This window comes from Suricata suricatta, chromosome 6 (genome assembly GCF_006229205.1).
Source record: "Suricata suricatta isolate VVHF042 chromosome 6, meerkat_22Aug2017_6uvM2_HiC, whole genome shotgun sequence".
Classification (NCBI taxonomy): domain Eukaryota; kingdom Metazoa; phylum Chordata; class Mammalia; order Carnivora; family Herpestidae; genus Suricata; species Suricata suricatta.
This window is the reverse complement of record NC_043705.1, coordinates 1,238,819-1,244,859: the sequence shown is the minus strand read 5'-3', so window position 1 is coordinate 1,244,859 and position 6,041 is coordinate 1,238,819. Positions and strand designations below refer to the sequence as shown.

Sequence of the window (6,041 nt, the reverse complement as noted above, 5' to 3'; positions counted from 1 at the left end):
GTGGTGCCTTGCAAGTCTGGCATGCAGAGTCTAGGGAGGTAGTGGTGGTGGTGGTGGGGGTGGGCATCCAGGAAGGTGGGAGCCTTCATATGTATCCTCAGGCTCTCTCTCTGCAAATGCCACTCACCTTAAAAATATTTTTTAAAATGTTTATTCATTTTTGAAAGAGACAGACAGAGAGGGAGAGGGAGAGAGGGAGACCCAGAATCCGAAGCAGGCTCCAGACTCTGAGCCACCAGCCCAGAACCTGATGTGGGGCTCGAACTTCATGACCCATGAGATCATGACCTAAGCTGATGTCGGATCTTCAGCTGACTGAGCCACCCAGGCGCCTCACCTCCTAGTCACCTTTCTAATCCGAGCAACGGAGTGGCCACAAAGGGTAAGCCTCCTGAGCATGAGACCTCAGGTCTGCCAGGACCTCTGGAGGAAGCATGAATTACAGATTTCCTGCCAGTCTGTGCCCAGTGGGAACAGAGCATCAGGATGGAAACAACCAACACCCTGGAGTCTTCTGGGTTGTTGGAGTCGAGCCAGAGACAGCTGTGAATCCCTGCCTAAAAGGTGTGAGGGATTTATTTCTTGGAGACCTTTGAGCTCATAGGATTTACTCCAAGCCCCTCAGCTCAGGTGTTGACCGTTTCCTCAGTAGGAACAGTGTGACATGCTACCTACTGGAGCCTCATGGCCTCGAAGTCCCAGATGGATGGCTGTCTCTTCCTCGCCTCTGTTCCGTGGCATCTGTGCTACTTTATTCCAGGTGTAGCTCTCATGCTCTAGGCAGGTATAAGTTGGGTCCTGTAGGGATACTCTTCACTTCCCCTGTGGTTGGATTTTCCCCCTCTCATGCCTTTCACTCCTTCTGGTCCTCTTTATTTCAAGGCCTTGTAATGTTTAATATGAAGCTTTGTAGTCAAGGTCTGTGAAATAATAAAAATATTTAGTCTTTATCTCTAGTGTTTGACACAGAACTTCAAAAATGCTTCAGATTTCCTGAGTGATAGGAACATCTTTAGTTGTTCATTAAAGACCCCTTCAGCCATACTTGGGTTTATGCTAATGTAATTTATGGTGGGTCCTTGCATAGCTTCAAGGGAGGGTCTGGCCCCACCCTAAAGATGAGCATGTGACCAGACCAAGCTTTCTGCCCAATCCTGTACCTATGAGGAGGGGAGTCACTAGTCAATAAGTTAGTCACTCATGGCTATATGATCACCCCCCACCCCCGTCAAACTCTGGACACAGGCTTGACAGAGGCTTCCACATGATGTTCTGGGAAGGTGGTGCACCTGCTCCACGGGGATGGGGCATGGAAGGTCTGCATCCTCCGTCATGAAGCTGAACCTTGTCTATGCATCTCCCATTTGGCTGTTTCTGAGTTGTATCCTTTATAATAAGATGGTAATCATAAGCATAGCACTTGTCATGGGTTCTGTGAGTTCTTCTAGTGAATCATTGAACCAAAGGATGGATTGTGGGAAAGCCAGAATTTACAGCCACATCATGCAAAATTGTAGGTGGTCCCTGGGACTTGCAGCTGGCATTTGAAGTCGGAGGATGTCCTGTGGGACTGGGAGCCTTATACCTATGGGCTCTGTGGTGACACCGGAGCAGTGTCAACACTGGACTGGATTGTTGGACAGCTGATTGGGGTGAACAATTGGTCAGCAAACATGTAGGGTCCCTCATACTTCACTTACCATGTTACCATGGGTAAGTCACTCCACTTTCTATTATGTGTAAAAATGCAGATAATGATTATATCTGTCTCATTTTGCTACTTTGAGATTTAAAAAGGTTACTGTTGCATTCAGGGCAGGGCCTGGGATACAGTGAAGTCTGTTTTCGTCTCGTTTTCCTTCCATCGTCTTTGAGGGGTAAGTTCCAGAAATGGGTCATGGGTTAAAGGCTCAATTTCAGTATCCAGACTGTGCAACATTCTCTATGGGTTAGAGGACTTACTTTGGAATGGAGTTCCTGGAACCCAAGCTCCCAGGATAGAAAACTTAACTCTGTGACCATAAGTGGGAAAAAGGTAACTGTTTTCAACTTTGTGATGTGTTGTTTATCTGTATCAAGATTTACCTTAACAGACATGTAAGTCTCACTTTAGGAATTACAGTAAAACCTTGGTTTGCAAGCATAATTCTTTCTGGAAACATGGTTGTACTCCAAGGCACTTGCACATCAAAGCGAATTTCAAGAACCATGGGCTCAGTTATGCTCATGTGACATTCAGCATCATGTACTGTTCATATTGCAAGACATCCCTCACTTACAAAGTTAATATTTTTTGGAATGTTTGCTTGTTTTATGGAACACTCACAGAACACGCTACTTGCATTCCAAAGTTTCACTGTTTTATTATTGATGCCTCAGGTACAAGAATGTCTGTGTTACTTCGAACTCATTTTCGTTAAGTATCATTCTGCACCTGAAGCTATGTTACATATTCTAATTAAGAAGTTGTCAGGTAAGAGTCATACCTTTGATAAGTCAGAGCAGTGATATCAACATCTAAATAACATGCAGGTGTATGAGTCAGAACACAGCCACAGGACAGAAACCAGACCATTGTTTTAATGAGGGAATTTAACATGAAGATGTTAGGGATTGGCTCTCCGAAAAGAGAAAAATAACACAAAGCTTTCATGGGAAGAATGACTTCTGCAAACAGGTAGTTGGCTTTATTAGAGTTTGGCTGTTTGGAGAGGGTCCATGGAGCTGAGTCCCAACATCTGGGAAGGGAGCACTGCTCTGAGTTGCTGGTGGTGTCCAAAGGGGTAGGAAAGGCTGGTTCTGCAGGTGTGGAAGCAGGAGTCAGCTGCTGCTGCCAGGGTGAGGCAGCCTTGCTGAGGAAGCACTGAGACACAAAGGGAAACGAGATGGAGAAAGTCCTCTTTCCTCCTGCCCCACAGACTGACTGCAGTGCTCCCACTGGACGTATTTACAGGAAGTAGCTGACAAGCAAAATCATTTTTGTTCTCAAAGTCCTAAGTTGGCATGACAAAGAGGAGTGTTGAGGGGGTAACTTGGTATTGAAACACAGCAGCTTCATAGCTAGTATAGTATTATTTAATACAGGATGTAGACATAAAAAGTAAATTCAAGAATCAAGTGCGTGTTTGTCAAGAGATGGTTAAGTTCGGTTTCAGAATTTGGAGTAAGGAAACAGGGAAGTAGGAGAATTTTTGACAGTTATCTTTAGTTTTCATGAAAGGTTTGTATACTAGTGGGGACTGGAGATTAAAAGGAAGATTCTATCTATCCATCTATCTATCTATCTATCTATCTATCTATCTATCCATCCATCTATCTATATGTCCATATATAATCCATCATCAACCAACTATCTATGATCTGTCATCTATCGTTTATCTATCTATCTCACATCGTCTTTGTCCATTCATCTATGGATGGACACTTGGGTTGCTTTCATGTCTCAGCTATTGTAAATAATGCTGTAATAAACATAGGGGTGTAGATGTCTTTTTGAATAATGTTCAGCAGTGATAAATAATGAGACATTCTCATTTGTAATAACATGAGTGGATCCAGAGGGTATAATGCTAAGTGAAATAAGTCAGACAAGACAAATGCTGTATGATTTTACTCATGTGGAATTTAAGAAACAAAACAAGTGAACAAAAGAAAAAGAGACAAACCAAACAACAGAGTCTTAAAAGCAGAGAAGAAACTGTTTACCAGAGGTGGAGTGGGCGAGGGTTGGGTGAAAGAATAAAGGGGATGAAGAGGACACTTATCTTGATGAGCACTGAGAAATGTATAGAATTATTGAGTCACTATATGGTACACTTGAAACTCATATAACATTATGTTTATTATACTTCAATAAAAGATAAATATTAAAAATAAATGGTCAAATTTGTATACTTAACTGCTCATATTATTTTTAAAATATCCGATTATTCTTAATGAAGGAAACATGAAAGATAGTGGTAATATTTTAGGAAAATAAAAAAGCAATTGGTACACTTAATTTTGTTTGTTATCATGAACTGACAGTGGCATAATTAGACCTTTGGCTCTGCTAAACAATTTATGTCAAAAAGAAATGCAAAGACAGTGTAGAATACACACCGTTCTTTTTTTTATACAAGTCCCAATGACTAATGACTCTATAACAAGGCAATCTGGTTAATCAACTACCTGAATCTTTTACAAACCCTGTAATTGGTATGTGAAAAACCTTTACTGGTCAAAGGCAGATCCTCTATTGGTGTCAGTGATGTTTCCAGAGTATGTTATCAAGTTTTCTTGGGAAGATCATGGCTTGCCCTCTGTTGAATTGAAGGGCTGCCTACTCAGGTTGGGCTCCTTGAGAAGGTGGATGCCAGGTCCACATTTTGCCTAGAGTATCCAATAAGTGACTGTTTCTCCACTTGTCACATAACCCCCAGCAATCATGCATCTGCTTATTGTAAGAAATAATCATAGAAGCATTGCTGCTGAAAACAGTAAGTGGTGCAGTAAAATAATTATGTTATTCAAAGTTACGTTATTCTCTCCTGCAACAGTAATTTAAACAAAAGATTCCGAACTTTTTTCTCTCAAGAAAAACTTATTTCTCTCTGCTGCTGGAACCCTTTTCCTGCTCTGTCTCATTTTTATTGTGTCCTGAGCTCAGTGACCCTGAGCCGGGTGTGGATGAGCCTGGACAGCTACTAATGGTCAGAATTAGGAATTTGTGCAAATGGTAAATAGAACATTATAAATTTTTAGGTAATGTTGAACATTTTACGTTTTTTCTTTTTTCTTGGTGTTATAGGAAACATTTTAAATATCCTATAAATGTCTTTAGGGTAATGCTGGTTTAAGATCTCCAACAAAATGTTGGTCAAGGAATTCAGGGTTTTCCAAAAAAGGTTGGTGTGATCTATATTTATCCTGAGGTTCTCTGAGTAACGGATATCAATTCTTTGAGTTGGAAACACAATTTTATTTTTTTAAGTTTATTTATTTTGAGAGAGAGAGAGAGAGAGAGAGAGAGAGAGAGAGGGTGAGTGGGGGATGGGAAGACAGAGGGAGAGAGACAGAATCCTAAGCAAGCTCCACACTCTTAATGCAGGGTCTTTATGGGATCACTTGAACTCACGAGCCGTGAGATCATGACCTGAGCCAAAGTCGAGTGCTCAACTGACTGAGCCACCCAGGCTTCCTAGAAACACAATTTTAAACCTGTAAGATGGGTATAAAATTTGCCAAAGGTAATTAAGGTTATTCTTAAAGGGGGGAAAAAAGGCTTTCTTCTAACACTGTTCCACAAAGTCTAAATTACTGTTGGTTGAAACCCAACAGCTGTGGAGTTCAGTGCAGACATGAAGGTTAAACCCACTGCTGATGTAAACCTTGAACGTTTCAGTCTCCCACCACCCAGCCTTGCAGCAGCATCACACCCGAGGATTGTCTGGAAGCCTTCCACAGAAACTGCAGCTACATGATTGTCTGATTGCTTACGCATTTAACAAATTATCATGAGGCCTTTTACCTCTAAACGCTAGGTGACAGGCAATTTCAGCTAGCCACATATTGTGTTGTGAGGTGCATAAAGACTTCTCAGTCATTCATTCTCATTTATTAACTGAAATTTTGTTTGGTTTGTGAGTCTTTTTGAAATGTATAGTGATAGGAGGTTGCACTGGGGCAATTCGTCATGGAGTATAATAAAATTAATTGTTACCTCCCCACCCTCACAAAAGAAAGAGTTCACTATATTCACAGCACAGACCAATAGATTTCCAAAGCTTTCCTGGCAGAGTAATACCTTTGAAAGAGTACCTGAAAAGCACACATCCTATCTGTTTTCTTTAAGAGCATTTCTCGCACTTTCCCACAAAGCACTCATAAAAGCAGAGGGAAGTGAATGTCAAGAAACTATAATAATATAGAGCAGAGCACCAAAGCATGTCAATTTTTTCTAATCTTGAGTTTCATTACAAAATTTTGTCTACATTTTTCTATCTATTATGTTTATTATCCTGGAAGCATGCTTTCATTTAATTATCAGTTGATTCATTTAA

At 41.0% G+C, this 6,041-nt stretch overlaps 1 protein-coding gene across 1 annotated transcript in view; it reads right to left on the bottom strand.

Moving 5' to 3' along the window:
- Positions 1-6,041, bottom strand: part of LOC115293970 (olfactory receptor 2B11-like) — a 7,877-nt gene that overhangs the window by 435 nt on the left and 1,401 nt on the right. The window lies entirely within an intron of this gene.